This window comes from Pezoporus flaviventris, unplaced genomic scaffold (genome assembly GCF_033815535.1).
Source record: "Pezoporus flaviventris isolate CSIRO_AGI_PZ_B2104156 unplaced genomic scaffold, CSIRO_AGI_Pfla_v1 ptg000002l, whole genome shotgun sequence".
NCBI lineage: Eukaryota > Metazoa > Chordata > Aves > Psittaciformes > Psittacidae > Pezoporus > Pezoporus flaviventris.
The window spans coordinates 45,336,556-45,356,877 of NW_026892550.1; the positions used below are offsets into that span (position 1 = coordinate 45,336,556).

The window sequence follows — 20,322 nt, forward strand, 5'->3', positions numbered from 1 at the left end:
GATCAGGCTCCAAATATGTGTAATTAACTTTCTCTTTTTAAAGCTATTAGAGTGTAATTTGGATTTTATGTTCTGGCTATTAATGCTATAGATGCTTTAAAATGCACAGCTCCAAGCCCTGTTCTGTTCCTAATAGCTAAAGCCTAAATTTAATTTTTGGCAAAGGGACAGGGAGAAACTCCTGGGACTGCAAATATAAGCACCATCATTACATAGTAGATGTGTTTAGTACTGTGGTTATAGATAATTCACTCACTGATATGACTTCAGTGCTGCACACATTAAAATTATTGAGACCTTTGCCATCAAGTTCAGCAGGTACAAGTTTGTGTTCTTCACTTAAGTAGTAGCAAAATGCACATTTATTTGCTCATGAGCTTCCATAGCAAGCTTCCTCTTTCACTGAGCCAGTATATCTCTTCTACAAGGGCTAAAATTTTGTGGTCTTACAGAATACAGATGATAGTCATAATTTCTAAACAAAATCTATGTGCATTGGTTGGTATTTTCCTAGGTCCTACTTTTTACAAAAGGAACATTTCATATAGACTAAAAATAAAGTGTGGTTTTAAAGAGTACACCCATTCAGGGTGGAATATTTGAGGAAGTCTGTAGGAGTTAGTATCCAATTTCTAGTATTTTAATAGGATTTAGGTCCCTAGCTCCTATATACTCTCTCAGACTTTTCAATGAAAACCAGAATCCTGCTGGGCTAAAATACGAACTAAGTGACAATTTCTGCCTGAAAGTATCCTTTCAAACATATGATCATGTCAAAAAGAAAACGCAGGCTTGCGTAAAAAAGCCTTATACACACGATATAGAAGAAAAACATTTTGTCTTGCCCTAGTGTTTTTTTTTTCCCATTTATAATTTAATGAACAGAATTATCTAATATATTTTTTTCTCAAAGATTAATTCAGTATCTTAGAAATAACTAAAGGACATATGATTCCTTAGGTTTCATAGCAGGTATACAAATGTTTATTGAAGGGAGAAGTATTTAGGGACATAAATCCATGCTGCTTGTTGAGGCATAACTTACTGTTGCCCTTGGGAGAAAAAGGTCACACTGCGTTGGTGTGTGCATGTGTTAATGAACACATATTTAATATACTGGCACATTTCATTAGCTACATCACTCGGGTTTTAATTTTCCATTTTTATTTAATGTCCATTGCAAAGGCACTTAATTGTCTAGGATCTAGGCACAGATGAGTTAAAGTGACCTGAAGAACTCTGATCATTAGGTAGAACTGGTAACAAATACCTGTATTTTTTTCATAACTACTCTGTACATGTATCTCAGAAGGAGCCTATTTATTATCTGTATATGATTCAAAGATAGTCACGATAGATAAAAAATTATACTCAGGGGAAGAGTACATAGGGATGTATAAGTCAGGAAACATTGTGACACATTAATTATTATCCCTATATATTAGTGAAATAAGTTTTGTGTTTTGAACAGTTTTTCTTATTGATTTAGTTGTGAAGTGTATGTGTTTGGCAGTGTTTGGGCACTGCTGAACTCCACAAATACCTGGTACCTTTCTACTCACATCCTTTATGCTGCTGCATTTCCTAATGCTTTTGAAATCCACACTACAGAAAATTCAGCTGTTTAATTCCTGTTATATCATTTATGTGACTATAAATAGCAATAAATAATTAAATTACCCAAGATGAAGTTAACAGACCTTTCTGGTGTCATCCTTCAGGTCATTTAAGCTGATTGCTGTCTGGGAAAGAAACTTCCACAGGGAAAGAGCAGTAGGGAGCTGGTGCCTTTTGCTGAATGCCAGACTTGTCCTGTTAACCATAGATATTCTTCTCCAGATGAATGTTTCCTAGAAAGGGATATGTGCTTCAGGGACCTGAGCCAAAATATGAGCCTGTTCAAAGATTCAGCACATGAGGCAACACTGAACATTTCTATATATGGGGAAGTGTGATGGGAAGTGTGCTGATTTTGTCTTTCTTCTCATACTGACTGTGATAGAGCTCTACTTCATGGGTGTTTGTGATGTTCGTAACAACAATACTGTGTAATAGTAAAGTATGTAATAGAGTAATAAATATCCCTTAGGATGTAAGCCAAAGGCTAATAAATTCATTAAGCAGACCAGACTTCCAGCCACTAGCAGCAGACCTGGCTCTTAAACCAGAACTACAATGCGGGCTTCAGCAACTGTCCATCTCTAACAGAGACTTGAGTATTTTTAGAAACTGACTTTGAAATCAGATGTTTGAATAAAGAACATTCCCTCTCTTCCATAAATACTAAGTATGATGCTGGGCATAATAGACATGAATGTGAAAATTGATGTATCTTAGCACGTCTTTGCGTCTCAGTTTGATTGCACATTGTGAGAGCTGGTGGATTGATACCTTGTCTCCTGGAGCCTCATGATCACACAAGCCAGTGCAAAGGCTGATGAAACGAAGCTGCCTCTGCAACAATAGCAGTCTGAAGTGAAAGCTTTCTTCTAACCCCAGCTCAGCAAGCGGCTTCCAGTGTGAGACTGGTAGTTCACATCAGCTCTCTAGCTGCAGCATCAGGCTGGGCACAGGACTGTGCTTGCTGAGTATTCAGACACACAGTACTGCAGTAGCCCCTAAACAATTCACCTCCTGGATTAAAAAAAAAATCAGATTTTTACTTAAGTCTATATGATTTAATTTTTACTTGTGTCATCTTTACTGTTGTATAGGCATTCAAGGTCTGCCACAGGTTGGTTAGTGTGACTACTAAAGATCCAAGAACTCGTGCTTTTTCCTGTGCTTGAGGAAATACGGAGCTAATGTTTTAAATTAAGATTGAATCCTTTGCCTTTCTGAAAAAGCACTGGTGCATCTTTCCGAATTCTTGCTAGTGCGACCACTACATTTCATATACAAAGATAACACACTGAGAGGGCTCAGATGTTATTGCATATCTATTTCCAGTATGTTTTTCCAGATATATTCTTCCTACTGAAGATCAAACTGGAAGGCTGTGTGGAAGAACATCAGTAACTGAATGAGGTAAAACATTTTTCTGGGTGTTTTGAAGATGCTGACAATAGATCATACAAGCCAGCTGAATAATATAAAATACGTGACATATTCCTCTGGTTTTGATATTAATTATTCTTGTTTGGTCAGTAATTAAAGTATAACTAAATGCTCTTACTAGCAGATTATTTTTTCTTGATTTACCAAGCTAAAGAAGTAGAGAAAAGAAAATGTTTTCTCCTCCGTAAAGTCATTATCAATTGATGAGTGCATGAAGAATGGCCATTTCAGGAGAGAAGTTAGACCTGCAGCAGGAGTGAAAGGAAGAATTTGGGAAGGAAGTGCTGGAAAGATGGCCTTGCTCTATCTGGTTGAACAGTACTGTCCAAAATCTGTGGTGTGGAGTGCCTGTGACAGTTGTGACAACTCAGGGCCTTAATCTGGGAGTCTTTTCACTTAATGGTCTTTTAGGTGTTACATTGCATAACATATGGGTGCAACTTAACACATTCCCATGTATCAATGTATACACCTGGACATCCTACATTCCTCTGCATCTTCTCACATGATGCCTACGTCTTTTTTTTTTGCCTTGTGTGTGGTCTTTTGTCTGCAAAGCAGAGAAGATACTGCTCACTAAACGTAGTAGGAAAACTTTCAGAATTCCATGCTAACTGAGCTTTAGGTGCTATTTTAGGCCTAAGGCAAACCTGATTAATGAGATTTAAATGCAGAATTTGCTCAGCCCCCCAGGTTCAGTGGTACTCCTGCTGTGATGATGCATTAGAGTCGCAGATATGATAAAATGAGGCATATTCTTTTTTAATCCTCTATTTTCTGGTACAGAATACCACCCTCAGACAATGTTTTCAATACCAACACTCAATCTATTTAAAATAGAAATACATTTTTCCCTTTCAGCAGGTTTCCTTCCTATTCTCATTTTTGTACAATGGATAAATAACAAGGCTGAAAAGAATGCTTGTCAACTTCAATTTTGCCAAACATGTAAATGTTACAAAAATAACCTTTACAAAAATCCCCAGACAAACCAAAATATTTGCACGATATAAGGACAAAGATTACAAAGCTGAACAGACAAATTACATACAAATAAGCCCTGGTAGCCTAGAGAACCAAAATACTTCGTCATGGGGATCCTCTGAGTGAAAGAGCTCAGAATGAAAAGAAAAACTGACTTTATGCAGACTTCTGCTGTCCATATAAAAAGGCATGCAAGCACACAAGGCAGCACTGATTGCTTTTATTAACTGCTGTTTGTGAAAATACCACACTCAAGTCCTTTGGAGTCCTTCAGATTTATGTATCCATGTGGAGCTTCAGGGATTACAATGGAGAACCAGGAGTTTGCTCACCTAATGCAGGATCAGACCCTGAGCCAAAGTACACAGATTTTACTGGGAGAATATCCCTCTGAGTTAGGACTATTTTTTCACCAAGACAGTTTGGCTAGTGAAACATTGAAATAAGTACATTTATGCTTAAACAAAACTGCATTCTCCAGTTATGGCGTATTTCTATAGGGAAATATAAACAAACTATACTGCTAAGTTCATATTAGACCTCATCACATTTTTACTGTTTTGATTATACTGATAACAGTACAACACATATCTTGCATATCTATAGTGCTTAAAATCAAACTAGCTGAAAAAATATGTTCACAAAGCTGGGTTGTTAAAGAGCTGCTTCCCTTCGGTGGTAGTTACACATTCCCTGGCATCAAAATTTCCATCAGTGAACAGTGACAATGTATGCATTACGTGTTTGAATCTGAAAACAAATGGCAAAGCCAAGATAAGCTGTTTTACCAGACTAAATGAGGAGAAAAGCAAGGGCATGGAGACTGATCCTTTTTTAATGTCAAACTGGAGATTTTTTAATCAAAGGTAAATTCATGACAGTTATCTCACTATACAGATAGTCAAGTAACTTTTATTTGTTCAATTTAATAAACTAAATTTTGAGAGTGTAAGGAGCATTTATCTTTTTGAATGAATAGAAATCCCATCTTTCTAATGGCAATTGTTCTTTCTGGCCTCAGTGAAGGTGATTATATTCCTAAAAAGTGGTGTCATTTGTGTCATTGTCATTGAGGGAGTTCAGAGACTATAAATCAATTTACAGCCTGTTTAAAAGCAGGGGACAAAACCTATGAACATTAATTTTAAAACTGCTTCAGATTACTATTCTTTTATGATTAACTAAAGTGGACTTCAACCTCCTTTGAGATTTCCGTGTTAGTGTGATAAAATTCATTGCTTTTAACAAATGGACCAGTTTCAGTGACAGTGTTTATTCAGTACATTGCACATGCACGGCACTATACAGCAAGTGGAAGGTCACTTCATTAATCCTTGCTCCAAAGGTGTAAGTGGATATGATTGTATGCAATACAAAACCAATACATATTGATTAGCATGACAATGCTCCACTGAATAGGTATTTCTTAAAAGGAGAGTGGAAGCAGTTTGGTACAGGAGGTCTCCTTTGCCCTGTCCAGTGATGATGTTAAACCAATACCTCACCACAGTACCTCATGGTCGCCATGGTGTAGCAACAGCCCCAGTGCCAATCTGGCTTAAATAGTGTTGTTAGAGAAAAACCTGTAGCAAAGTCTATACAGCTATACATCCCCTGGACCACCCAGGATGCCCCAGAGTACGCTGGTGCCAAGGTTAGGTTACTCCCCCCACTGTGTAGTAGTGAATCACTGCTTGGCATACATAGCTGTCCTCCCAGAACCGGTTCCTTTGAGGCTCTTAAAATGCTTGTACAAGACAGAGATGAGTCTGTTTTACCTCAAAAGTGCCGTTTATGGCCAGGTCCAAACTCCATGCCGTTATGGTCACACATGCAGACAACCTCCAAGTGTCTGGTCTGTTGAATAAGACAGACTAGCCAATGACTTGTCTCAGGAATACAGGGATGCCTGTTTGGTGAAGGGCTGAGGCCTTGAAGAAGGTTACATAGGGATGCATGCTCAACCCTAATGGACATGGCTGTTCAAACTGATTTGATCTCACATGCCTCAGCTCCCCCTGTGCCTGCCCTGTGATGGATCTAAACTGGCAAGCTGGGGGGTGAGGTGGGGAGTGATAAAAGTATGAAAAAACCATTTATATTTATTATATTTATTGGGAAGTAGGCAGCATCAAGCAGATGGAATCATGTGAAATTGCTGGTCAGGCAGTAAGAGATGAACACAAACTAAGAGGGAATGGAAAGAAAAGACAGATGATGCAAGCAAATAAGACATGTCAGTTGTAGTGACTTTCAGGATATCTATTTCTCAGCCAATGAGAATGTCTTGTTCCTGGTTAATCTGTAAGTCCCTGAATCTAGAATTTCCTCTTAAGGCTTCATTTTGCTAATAAAAAGTTAATACAGATTTTGCTGTCATACAGGGAGCCTTTCCACTGAGGTCACTGGAACCATATCAGTAGGAAACTGATGGGAGAAGAGAATCAAGACACCTGTGCTTGAGCAGGCCCAGGGCGTGGTGGCCACAAGTGTTCCTGCTCCCATAGCTATCTGTTGGGGTCTCAGGTAGCAAAACTACTTCAAAACAGGTATTTATTACTTGAGGTGTAAGCTGAACACAATGTTTGGGGCATTTTCCCCACAGATCACTAGAATGCAATTTAGTGTTGGAAAAGCTGACACAATTTCATACAACAGCTGCTGGCTGCTGTTTATCTGCTTGTGTCACTGGGTTGATCAAAGCTTTGATGTGGAAGCATCACTTGAGAGTGTGTCTGAAAGTGCAACTTAATCATAAGGGCTTGACATTCCAGGCGACAGCAAGCAGCTAGGAGAGCTTATAGAAATGTGCTGGAGAGTCAGAGTTAACCGTGAGGAGGCTCTGGGAATTTTCTGCTGAACACAAGGAAGAAGGAGGGTGAGAGAAGGAGTTAGAAAATCATGCACGTCTCAGCAAAACATGCATTCCTCTACCTTTAACTTCAAGGCTGTCTCCGCTTAATAAAGTGGTTAAGCAGACCCTCAATTTTACTTACGGCAAATATCTTAGTCTGCACTTATTGTTGAGCACGTGTTTAAATGCTTTGCTGGTAAACTAGCTAGCTCTCAGTAAAATGATCTGGTTACTGCATACTCATTTAAATTCCCAAATCGTGTAGCTACTTCGAGCAATGAACATCTGCTCCGGAGGTGGTGTCACATGGGATATTTGGCCTTTTTAACGTGGATGACAAGTTGCTAAAAATCTGTTTCTCTCCATGTAGCATCGGTGTGGTACTACTGTGTGCTGCACCCAGCAAACTTTCCTCTGTGACTGTAGAACATCTTATCTGGTTCAGGTTTATTATCTGGCTGAAGAGGAAACAGAAATGCTTTTAGGCTTGATTGCTACATTTCATAGAACAGTCTCGTGAACATGTTGAGCAGATTGACAGAGGTACATTTAAATATAGATAGGTACAGTGAACTCATTTGTTTGAAGGTTTAGCTTTGGTAAAGCCATATTTACAAGCATCCAATTTCCTGACAGTTTTGTTCCAAATGTGACACAGACACATCTGCTTCTGCACTCTCACACAATCCTTACTCAGAATTTCAGCAGAACCTCATTGTTGCTGCTAAATTGTAGCTGTATTTTGTGGAAATACGTTTTACTCAGAATTCTTCAACTCTCATTGACTCCACTCTGATTTGCATTTCTCTGTATAAGCCTAATAGTTAAAATTTCTTTGAGTTCTTCAGTTTCACAGGAACAATGATGTTACAGAATGAAGAACATGCTTTGTTCCTGTGGAGACTTAAGTCTGTAATGCTAATGTGTTTCTTCAGTGCATCGTGTTGCTTATGTTTTTTTTTTTTTGTAGCATGAAGGGACAGGGCATATATCTGTAGTCCATAGTGTATTTCACTCAAATGACATCCTTACTGAGGCAAAACAGTTCACTTTGGTACATGAGGCAGGAGTGATCCTGTATAAATTGGCAAGAAAAAGCATAGTATGAAAACTCAACCATATTCCTTAAGTATTAGTTGCAAAGAACATAGCTAATCCTGTTTTACCCTCTCTTTCTGAACTCAATAAGGAACTTATTTACATCTAAATGCCACACAATTGATCTCTGCCCTGACCCAATGTTCCAGGGGAGTCTTTCCTTCTCTTACAGTGACGCGGATGGATCTATCTTTGGCATGGAGACGAAGACTACAAAGTTCTCTTCCTAGGACTGGCAACGCACTAGGATGGTGATGGAGTAACTGGAATATAATTACAAAACACAGACCAGAAAAGAGGACGAGGAAATGAAACCAAGACTGCTTCACCACCCTGCGGGAAAGCAGGAGAAAGGAATGCAAATCCCAAAGCAGATGCTGCGTGTAAACATACCGGAGCAGCGCCGAACTCCTCACGGGGAGACTTCCCCTTCAACCAGTCCCCCTGTTTGTCTCCCGCCAGAGGAGAGCGGGAAGCAGCTGAGCAAGGCCCGGCCCCGCGCTGGGGCTGAGCCCGGCGGGGTGCAGCCTCCAGGGGTCTCCTGGGCCACCGCCTCCCCGCTCCCGCAGCGGCGGGGGCACCGCGGGGAAGGGAGACACGACAGCACCAGGCACGGGGGGACGCACAGCACCCCCACGACACGCATACGCATACATATACATACGTACCTATACACACATACACACATGACACACCGCCGCACCGCGCGTACGGACACACACGCAGAAGCTGCCCCGCATCGCGCAGCGGGCACACGCGCACCGCACCGGCACACGCGCGGAAGCACCGCCCCGGCCCGCCCCCGTCCACCGCCTCCCTCCGCCCGCCGCGCACATAGACACCACGCACACGCCCGGCTGTAAATGACTGACTGACGGACGGACGGGCGAACAGACAAGTAGGGACGCCGGGCTCTGGAGGGATTATTCACCCCGTACCAGGGACACGCAGGAAACCACTTCACCTACCCCGCGGGCCGGGCGGGGGCAGGAGGGTCCCCAGCCCCCACCGGTGGACGGCGAGCGCCCCGAGTGTCGGAGGAGCCTGACCAGGTAACGTGTCCCTCCCGGGCAGCACCGCCGGGCTGAACGGGCAGCCGGCTCAGGCCGTGGGGCGCCGCCGGATACGCCGGGGGCCGGCTGGCGGGAGTGGGCAGAGGCCGCCCTGATTCTCCACTCAGGTGCTGAGGGGATGCGGGCGGGTGGTGCCCCGGAGCGCGGGTGGCCCCCCGCCGCTTGGCCTCGCCTTCCCAGCCCGCGGGGCGGCGGCTCCCGGCCGCCCTGCGCCGACCCGCGGCGCGGCTGCAGTGGTGGCGGCGGGGGATCGGGGCTGCCGGTGCTGCAGCTCCGCGCTGATCCCCGGGAGCCGCGCTCTGGTGGCGGCAGGGATTAGCGCGGGTGGCTGGCAGGGGGGACACCGGCATCGATGTCTTTGTGGCGTGGTGGGCAGGGGCTGGGTGCCCTCAGGTGTCAGCCGGGGCCGGCCCAGCCGCGGCAGCGGCGCCGCGGTGCTGGAGGGGGAGGCCCGGAGGCGCTGTGGGTCTCGGCCTGTGCCGGACGCAGCGGGGAAGCTGGTGCCGCGGTGGCTGCAGTGTGCAGTTAACCTGTGAGGATGTCAGGGAGAAGCGGTGGCAGAAATGTCAGTGGGTAGGGCTGGGGCACTGGCCGTCAGTCGTGTGTGGCCTTTGCAGCGTGGTTGGGTTTGGAAGCAGGAGGTAGAGGGTGCTGCCCGTGTTTTCCAAAATCAGATGGCACGCGTAAAAAGTGGAGCAGATGGTGGTGGTTGTGGTTATTATGGAAGAGGTTCATGAAAATCCTGTATTTCCTTTAGATAGTTTTTGTGTTGCCTCTCCTGGCTGAAAGAGGGGATTTTTCACTTGGCAAGGAAAAGTGTTGCTGCGAGTTGGCTTGTAAAGGAGCGGGGTGGTTCTGCCTTTTCTCGGAGAAGGAAACCCCCCCACAGCTTTATGTCTCCGTCTCACCTTTGAGACTGACAACAGTGTCTTGGCGTAGAGAGAAACTGCAGTAAGCTTTATTTCTTATTGCACCCCTTTATAGTTGAATGTAAATAGAAGCGAGACTCAGAATCTCCTCTTATCCTTTTCTATGCCAGATGTGTTTTTCTATCTAGTATATATTGCACTTGAAGTGTTAAACTCTTAGGGGGCACGGAGGTGGGGGTGTGAGGCAGGGTCTGCTAGTTACTTCAAACAATTCTCTTTGCACATACTTAAGAAGGAAAAAAAGGAACATGTTGTAAAAGCAGCTGAGGAATATATAAAAGTGAAATATTAATGAACTGAAAAAGCTCAGATAGCAAAGACATTGCGCCTAATCATTTGGGAAGATTCTTGTCTTTTTTACAACTCCTCGTTGTATGTGTGCCTGTAGTACAAATGCAGTCGGTATAAAGGACAGCAATATTTGTATTTAAATAGCTCGAAGTAGTAATAGTACATAATTTGTTTTTTTGCCTTGGTGATAATCTCTGCAGTGGCTTGGTTTAGCCATGATTTTTGAGGCTGCTGTAGGACAGAAAATTATTGCAGAAACAGAAAAAATATTTCAAGAATGTTTTCTTAGAAATGGAAATGGGAAGGACTGACTGAGACCTGGAATAACCCAGAAGAGCAACTAGAGCCTTAGAAAGACCTCTTACAGACATGATGATAATTTATTTTGCTCTGATGTTACTATTTATCTCTAGCATCCCAAACGAAGTGCAGCATCTCGTAAATGGGCAAGACTGTCCCAGCACAAGGTAGTACATGGCTGTCCATGAGCTGCGGAAAGCGTGTAGTACAAACAAGGGATATTTTCTGCAAATAGCATTTCCTTTACATCTTGGAGTCTGGAGTGCAATGGTCCCTGTAAATTGACGAACTTCCCCAGCTTGGCTTGAAAGGATACTGAGTGCAGCAGCTTTCTGCAGCAGCCTGATGAGGAAATCTAGTTCAGTGGGAAAGTTGTCTGTCAGCCACAGGGTGAAGTCCTGTGGCCCTGGCTGTAATCCCTGGTAGGACTTTTTGGAATAGCTGGTGCATATTGGTTTGAGTGAGGCCTGCCTTCTCATGAGCTTGGTGCAGGCCCCATCAGGCAGCATAGACGTGGGGAGCTGTACCATAAGGAGGAGCTGGAACAGTGCATAGGGTATGTACCATGTCTGGGTTACAAGAGATATTGCTTGGTGTTTAAGTCTGTTAGTCACAGAAGATGCTGAAAAACCATCTTGTATCTTCAGGTCTAAGCATATGGTTGTGTGAATGCATGATCTGTCATGCTGTGTGAGCTGCCTGTGGTTGAATCTCTCCTTCTTGAGTCAAGCCTAATACCTCATTTAAGCCTTTGTAGTTAATAGCTGGACATTGAACAACTTAAAATTGGCAATGTCTTACTTCACTAGATAGTGTTTCATAAATTGCAAGAGAGAAGTAGAAATGTTGCTCCATCTGGATGAATTCCTACTCCTCCATGAAGGTTCATGGAAGATACTATGGCTTGGTTGGATTACCGCCCCTGGAGTATTTGGAAAGTCAGAATTGCATAAGGGCAATGTATGGTTTTATGTTTTGTCAATAGCGCAGATGTGAGTACTACTGAGAAGTATTTTGTTAAAATAATGGTAGATTTTGAGAAACATACAGATGTGCACATTCTGAAGACATGACATTTTCACTGAGGTTGAGTTCCTGGGTTATTTTCACTGTACTTCTGGAGGTGTTCTAATGTAAAGAGGCTGTGTATTTTACCAGGTGTTATAGATCTTTGAGGCAAGGTAAGAAGTGAAAGCTGCACAATTGTTTTTCTGAGGTTGATTAATACAAGTAAAGCATCTGAGGACATAGCATTTGTGTGTCAGTGAAAGTATCGATGGAAAAGAAACCTTGCAGACATTTCAAGTCAAACGGTGCACATTATATTTTTGGAATACCCACCAGCTTGTTAGGCAGAAGAACTGAATTAAATTCTCTATCTTGCCAGAGTTACTGCTTGTTACAAGATTCAGTGCCTCAGGTCTTCCCCTTGTGAGTAGTTCTGCTGCAATTGGATGGGGGTGGTGGTAGGGGAACAAAAGGAAGCATATGCATAAATAAAATAATGGCAAGTAGGGGCTGGGTTTGTTTACTGGGAAATAATTATGCAGCTTAAGGTTTTTCTCTCATTATTGCGTTTATTTGGCAGATTTCTGCAGTGATAGTAAACTGGGTTTACTTGGTAAAGTGAATATGCTTTCGTATCAGACTTTAGCTACTGAATGTGCTGTGTCTGTGAGATGGCATGCAAAATACAGAACTTGTAAGCATATAAAACCTGTAGTGTGATTTTTTGCTTCTAATATTTCATGTATATTCCTATGCTTGAGTAAGGACCTATAACTTTGAGGTTATGGAAGATGGAGCCATATATTTTACATCCAATTGTATTAAACCTCTGTAGCTGTTTGCTAGTTAAGCATGTTGATACTTGATGCTTTTTGACTTGTTCTCACTGCCCTACCTTACACAGTGTATCGCACTATATTTTTATATAGAATATATAAGCACATACTTGGTGACTGCAGACTGTTGTATCATTTATCCACTGTATGACAAAATGTTAATGTTTCCTATGCAGTCTACTGCTCTTACCTGAAAAGTGATCTGTCCTGTTAGAGAATAGTTGTTTTATAATAAAATGTAAGGCAGAAGAAACCACAGACAGGCAATAAGTAAAAGCAGAAAAGTCCTGGATGTGGAAAAAGCAAGAAGTTTTTAAAATGTGCACTGTAGTCTGTTGCAAGTGTTTTGTAATTCTGCACAGAAACCAACCAACCAAAAAAACAACACAAAAAACCAGACAACCCCAAACTCAACAAACAACCCCCCAAAAACTTAGAGAAACAAAACCAACCCCAAAATACACTGTCAAGGGGTGTTGTAAGGTCTGAATGATGATGGTTTTGTGTACAAATGTTCTGTGTTGAATATAGATGACTCCATTTTTTTTTTTCCCCTGGTTATGCTAGAAAAGTCCCTGTGAATGTTGAGGTATGAATGTGTAATTGTTTTCTTCATAGATGGGAAATTGAGGTGGTGGTGTGTTGAAGTCACACAGTTGATTTGTGATAAAGATAATTGAACTGGAATATGCATCCCAAGTCACATGGTCTTATCTTAATGACTTAACTGCTTTAGTATAGTTATTTTGATAACTTGGCATAGATGTAGAAACTTCCTACAGATGCAGTTGCAGGATTTGGGTGTGGAGTTAGGCAACATTTTCTCTATAAAGGTTAATTAGTAGCAGATTATTTTTTTTTTCAGTTGAGGAGAAAAAGCTTTTCCTGGATTTTCTTTAGCTGCTGAGTTTGAGAGAAAGGAGTTCAGCGCTCATAGAATGCAATGACACTTTTGCATTATTTAAGGAAATAGCTCTTAATTTTTTATAATGCTCTAACATATCAGGAATTTGAGATCCAGTTCAGTCAGTAATGCTTTTGAGGGTCACAGCTGTCTTCCCACTGCGAAGAACCAGTTGTGACAGACTGGTAGAAAGCTTTAAAAAATGCCTTTTTTCCCCTATACGTTTTGGTGCAAATCATTGCCTCTGAAAATGTGTTGATTGGTTCTAGTGCATTTCCAGCTCTGGCTTTCTTCTTAGTTTTTGCCTCTTTCACTTTTGTTTTTGGGCCTCTTTCCTGCTCCTTCTTTGATGTGCCATCTTGATGTGATCTCTTAAAATGTTTCCATGTGAAAATAGCAGCTTTCAAGCCATTTACTGATTTTGTGTAGTACAGTGAGATTTAGATTTGGGTGAGAGTATAGTACAGAAATATTTAACATCTACATATTGCTTGTGTCATAGCCTAAAACCTTGTCATTTGAAGCAGAACCTGTGAAGCCATGATGTCTGTGCACATCACCTTCCAGTGATGTTAACCTGTCAGTTAGCCATGCCAGCAAAATCTGACACCCTGAGAAAGGTGGAGTCACCTGGTTCAGCCAGAATGTGGTAGAAAGGGTGTTTTGTGTTGAGGTGGCAATGGCAGCTTCTGCCCCCTCTGCCAGTTACCAAATACACTAGCATTTTCTGCTTTGCGTTTTTCTCTTTTGTAGTAGGTAGTAGTTCCAAATTCTTCAGTGTCTTTTAGCTATATTTACTGCAGTGCCAGTCAGGGGTGTGTGTGTGGTGTATTCTGCACTCCCCTGGCTTATTTATTCATTAATTTAAAAGTATTTTGTATTTTTTTTACTGTATGGCTGATGAGGGGAGAGTTTTGCTATCAATTCTCAGAGAAGTTTTGGCCATTTAAGCCAGTGGCAGAACTGCTGCTTATTTGAATAGGAGCCTTGGTGCCTGTTTTAACAGGTTTTACAACTTCAAAATACACAGGCTGGGTTCTTGATGACCCGCTTGTGGCACAAGTACAGTGAAAACAGAGTAACAGTCCTGCCAATAAAAAAAGATTGCCTTTCATTTTCTTTATTAATTGTGACCATACATATTACTTTAGTGTGTGCAAGAAAAATATTTATTCTGCTGTTAACACAGAAGCTTTAAATAAGAACTTAATCTATGTATTGAAAGGATGAAAATGCTAACAAGCTAATTTAATTTGCGGTATTCAGAAATATTAATAAACTGCCTTGGTAAACAGATTCTCCTAATGATATATTCATGTTTTTTTCTCTGTATTGCTGAAGGGAGGTGACTGACAGAAAATGGCAATAGGGAAAATGATGTTGCTTTCTCTATATTTATTTAAGTGATGCTGCAAGTTCATATACATTCTTTAAGATTCACAGATCTCTCAAACATCTTGAGGGCAGATCATGTCTTCAGCTATGAGTGCAAGGTATCAATTGTGCATAAAATGACGAAGTAGCTATAGATAATATCAATACATATTAATTTTCTAGTATTGATACTTAAAACAAGTATTGGGACACACAGCATCTGTGGGAAATAGCATTTAGAAAGTGATAGCATGTAACTCAAATGTTAGTTTTGAAATGCATGTGGAACTGCAGACTTTGTGGTGTAGTCACTTGTTGCATGACTCCTTGCCTCTGTGGGGAAAAAAGCCTCATGTAATATGTGCGGGCACACCTGTAGCCTGTGAAGGCATTCTGATTGTTCCACCTGCTTTCCTTCTGTTAGTGGTTAATGAGCTGTCAAGGATCCTGGGGTGGGAGAGCCAGGTAGGTATCTTCTATTCTCTTTTGGTTTTCCTGTTGCATAGGTAATGGCAGACTTTGCCCTCACTATAAGTAACAAAATAACTTCGCTTTGTTTTGCATGTGTTCTCGGTGTTGTGTAGCTATAGTTAGTGCAGTAATTACACTGTGGGTAGAAGACTTGAGCATCCTAATTTGTTGGTGTTTTGAATGTTTTTTTAAATGTTTTTTAATGTAACACCTGTAAGTTTTGTGAGAAATGTTGTACCTATAAACTAGTGACAAAACTGTTGCTGATTTTAATGAAGCCTTTATTGTATTCTTATATTTTAGTATTTGTTAATTTGCTTTGTATAGTATTTGGTTTTGTCAGTAACTGATTTTTAAAAATTACCAAGCATGTGCTGTTTTGATGTCTTTCGTTACATCATTATGTTTTTAGTACCTCTAAAATTAGGTTATCAAAATATTTCGGTGAATTGAGAAGAATATAAATTTTTGAATGGTCAAGACATTGCAAATTCGACTGATGTGAATAAGTTCAATGTGTCTAAAAAGAAACTTTTCTGTACTTACAGACACCTATTCTATAGTAATGTTAATTATGCCAGGGCATGATTATCAGGTGGGAACCAAGGCATTTTGAGTTTTTATAAAGTCCAGGTGAAGCAGAGATTACAAAGATCAGAGATGTTAAAGTGATCACCTGGATTTAAAATTCTCAGAAGTTAATGGGAAAGTGAAAGAAGAATCTAAGATTTGGGAGAACCATGCCTCAAAATAAAATTGAGGAGTTACAGATGACATGCGCAAAAAGTAGCTGAGGAAGAAGTAAAAGGAACATAGAGAAATTAGTTTGTCTGTTAACAGTTGACACTACAAATGGCTTCTTATCTGCTAATCTTAATTTTATAGCTAGCAAACTCTGGGGCATCTGTTGAGATGGGGAAGAAAAAGACAGAGGAGGGGTGGTAGGGAATTAAAGAAAAATCGGCTCCAAGCTCCATGCCTTCGCTATACTCCACCACTGTTAGAAGACATTTAGGGATTAGTCACATTAGCTATAAGGTAATTTCTATCCTCTCTGAACCCTCATTGTAACATCCTGGTCTTGCTCAAATATGTTTTTGGTGGCTGTCTGTGGCAGGGTCTCAGCAAATTTCACACCAGTCCTTAGTATTTGCTCATGGCCCTTAATAAGGGAGTAATGTACAATTGTCTGCTAATGGCTGTTAGTGATAAATTTTGTTATAGATTAAATTTCTAATGGGCAGAAATCAGTACTGGAAGCTACAAGGCTGTTTTAGGCTGTCAGATCTGCAGTTCTGCTAAACTTGTATTTTTAATGTACAGAAAAGTTAGTTTGAATTTTTTTCATTTAATGTGTGACATGAGATAAAGCATGCAAACAGCAATGTTCTGTGGCATAGCTAAAGGCCTAATAACTTGATTATGCATCTGAATCTTCTTTGTCAGGAGACCCATTTCATTTATATTTATAATGGTTTCAAATTAAGAGGGTTAGAAAATGAAGAAGGCTGGGGCGTTAATAAGACACGGCTGAGGCTTTAGTTGACCCATACTGTGAGTTGCTTACAGGAGACATAATATCCTTGTAAAAAGGGATCAGTTTAATGGGGTAAATATTGAATACATGCATACATATATATATAAAATACAAATATCCTTTGAAGGTTGCAATATAAGTTGTGGTGCTTTCAGCTCAAATCTATGGTGTACTCTACATGTGGAATAGTCAATGTTTCAGAAAAAAGGATTTAGGTTTATTTCATTTACTTGCTCTAGTACAGTGAAATCCAAGTTCACAGCTTTTAAAAATCTACTCTCAGATCTCTAAATACTTAATAACTGGTGGGGGAAAATAACAAAGCAAAAAAGTACTCCTCATCTTGGTTTTAAAGAGTTTAATATATTGCAGGCAAGATGATTCTGAAAGCTGTATATTAGCAATACACATGACATTTTGTAGGCTTAGTTTAAGAGGGCGGTAGGATGATATTTATTGAAGTAGGTAAGTAAGAAGTTGTTACTTGAAGAATTTTAGAGTGTCTGTTTTTTCATGCTTTCATTTGAATATGACTGAGGTCCTACGGTGTAGCTATTTTATAATGATTCTGTATTCTTTGAAAACAGTCAAGGGGGAAAATGGTATGTATATAAACAAAGAAATTCTGTACTCACATTAAGAATTCCTTTTTCTTTCTGGTTTGCAATTGCCTAGGACAGTGCATGTGATTTCCAAAATGCTGAATTTGAACACCAGAGAAACTGTAAAACACTTACACAGCACTATCTGTTTATGCAGCATTTTCTAAATATAGGCTAAGTCCTTGTCATAAAGAGTTTGTATATTAAAGCAAGACTAGACTTGAGATGACACAGAACAGCTTGAGAGAGGCATGAGAGCTATGTTGAGGAATTGTGAAGAACTGAACAACTGGTACAAGTGAAGAATTTGAGGAAAGCTGGAAAGCTTGAAAGAACAGTGAAGATGGCCCTTCCCAATTAAAACCAACCCCCCAAAAGCCCAAAGCAAACTGCAGCCCCAAAGCCAAATACAAAAAAACGAAAACAGAAACCAGGAGTTTGAACTGCTTTTGTTGTCCATTGTTTTGTTACTAGTTTTTAGAAACCACTATTTCTGTCTAATTTAGATAGTAAAACCTGTAACTGTGTGAAATCTATGGAAGTTTTTTAATTATTAATGAAGTAATTAATTTAGTATTAATGAAATTACTGTTTACAAATGTAAACTTATGGGTCTAGATTCTCAGCTGGTGTTACAGTATTGCTTCCTTCAATGGAGCCAAATACTCCTGTTTGGCCTTGTGTTTGTTAGGCTGAGCAGTGACTGCAGAATGAAAAAGGATGGAGGAGGCAGGCAATGCAATAGCTTTTGAACTACAGTGCCTTTAGCTTCTCTCCTTTGTATGTTGTTGGTTCTCCTCCATTCTTCTTGAAACTGTTTTTCTGTCCTGGAATTTGAAAATGGAGTTTGTAAGCTTTTGGTTAATTGTGTTGCTCAGAAGAGAGATTGAAACGCTAAAGTGCAAACAGTTTATCCTGATTTTCTATGGAAACAATACTTGCTATCCTACTGTCCTGGTGTGTCGCCTGTATATTAACCTGCACCAGGTATTTTTGAATTTGTTAGTTGCTTTCAGCAGTATCTGACAAAAGAATGGAGGTCTTAAGTTTTAAGAAGTTTTGAGAAATCAGAGTGGAGGGGGAGAGAGAGAGAGACTCATGTAAGAAAAAAGCTGCCTAGTGTGCTCATTCTATGATCAGTATCAATGAGTCAGCCTAGGAGAGGAGTTGTGTGTGTACCCTGGCTGCTGGGATCTTCTTAGACATTAAAATGAACTAACCACAACATGCAAATCTGTAGGTAAGTAGGCCTTGTTAGGTTTGGTGCTCATAATGTATGTGAGAAAAAAGCCCGAGTGGTTTTCTTCTTTGGGTTCTTTTTTTTAATGGTCTTCCTTCTTCCCCTGGGTTATTTTTATATCATCTTTTCCAAAAGCATAGGGTGGAACGCTTATGCAAGGTGTTGGACTGACGCCTGCTTGATGAGAATTGATTTGTTTAAGCCTGTGTGCTATATCCATTTACACCACCTGAAGCTTTGGATTTCTTTTTGTTAAACATCTCTTTGGTACCTCTGCTTTAAGGAGGTATGTTAAAAATAGAGAAGTAAGAGAAAACTTCATATAGAGTCATCTGTCTGTGCAGTAGTAAATCGCTTACCAATTAGTAGTGAAGCAAAAAAATAAATCCATGTATTTGTATTCAAATAGTGTGAAATCCTACCAAAGTGTTCAAAGTGGTTTGTTGCTCTAGTAGAAAATGAGCTTAGAAATAAAGCAAGGGAGTCTGTGTGAAAGGAAACTTAACAGACATATAGAATGGTAAGTTTCAGTACTAAATTGCTAAAATTTAGATAGTTTGTTTCTGAACTGTAGCTGATCACAATTTATGGTAGAGAATATACAGAATAAATATTGAAGAGAGTCACTGAAAAATAATTAAGTGGTGTGAGTGTTTGGCACAGTAACAAAAACAAAAACTTCTTCATGTGGTTCTTTATCTTGGAACAGAGTTTAGGCAGGGCACTGAAGTGGTTACTCAAGAGCATATTTATACATAAAAGGAACTTCGTTTGCTCTGTCAGGCGGGTGTGCATTGCCATGTTCCTGTAAAACCATGTGCTCAGCTTGTGTGAGGACAATGCACCTGTTTATTGGAGTGAAAATTTCAGTGGAGATAAACTGATACAGGGTGTACAACAAAGTGACTCAAGGGTAAAGCATCCTTTTTAGTCTGGGAATCTTGCTTTGGCACTGTGATAGTTTTGTCTTTGTGTTAGTTGAGCTTCAGTCAGCGCTGATTGCACTTCACTTGTACTCTGGTTACATTATATGTGCATTAGGCTTACTTTATCTATTATGAATTATTGTTACTGAGGAAAGCTGTTTCGTGAGCTACTTTATTACCTTCAATACCACAGACATATAATACTTAGAGGTTTACCAGAGGGATTTAAGGAATCTGACAACAGAAACAGTTACAGGGGTAGTGGGAAGAATCCTTCAAAGTGTTACATTTGTTTCCCTGGAGTTAATCTTTACATATCAAAGTAAATTAACCAGAATATTCTGCTTAGATGTCTCCTGGATTCCCGAGTCAAAAGCTATTATGAGCAAAATGTGATCCTTTTTATTCCCCGTCCTACAATCCTTACTCAAAGTAGGCTTCTAGTGAAGTTGATATAACTGAACAAAGTAATATTCTACATACATTTGTGGTATTAAGGGAAAGACATCAGTCATTGTGATATGCATAGGTGACATTATTATTTCAGGAGATATTTTGCTATGATTTTTTTTTTCTTTTTCTCTCTGTTAACTCTATTTTTGCCATTACTTAATCAATGCATAAAAAAAATGAACAGGTGTTTTTCCTGTAAGGAATGCTAGGTCATAGCCTGTCATATCATTCTGGGAAGATTGTTAGAAAGGGTGCAATAGTTTGTCATGAATATAGTTTTCAAAATCAATTGAAGACCCGTGGAGACGTGTGCTGTGCTAGAATTGAGTGTTTTCATGCCTCACTTTGTCCTTGTAATGCCCTGAAGGTTTTCCTGCTGAGTGGC

The 20,322-nt window shown here is 40.3% G+C and overlaps 1 protein-coding gene and 1 long non-coding RNA gene across 6 annotated transcripts in view; one reads left to right on the forward strand and one right to left on the reverse strand.

Annotated features, from left to right (window-relative positions):
• The window catches only part of LOC133281607 (uncharacterized), a 94,636-nt gene extending 85,299 nt beyond the window's left edge, over nt 1-9,337 (reverse strand). The window contains exon 1 of the long non-coding RNA XR_009747553.1: nt 8,958-9,337. This is a non-coding gene — a long non-coding RNA (uncharacterized LOC133281607). The remainder of the gene's footprint in view (nt 1-8,957) is intronic.
• CCSER1 (coiled-coil serine rich protein 1) overlaps nt 8,639-20,322 on the forward strand; it is a 727,634-nt gene continuing 715,950 nt past the window's right edge. For 2 of the 5 annotated variants that reach the window (XM_061477292.1, XM_061477306.1), the window contains exon 1: nt 8,640-9,045. The gene's annotated coding sequence lies outside the window, so the exon portion shown is untranslated. Of the gene's footprint in view, nt 9,046-15,126; nt 15,174-20,322 lie in introns of those variants that run through there. The other 3 variants (XM_061477323.1, XM_061477313.1, XM_061477301.1) reach the window with 3 other exon arrangements.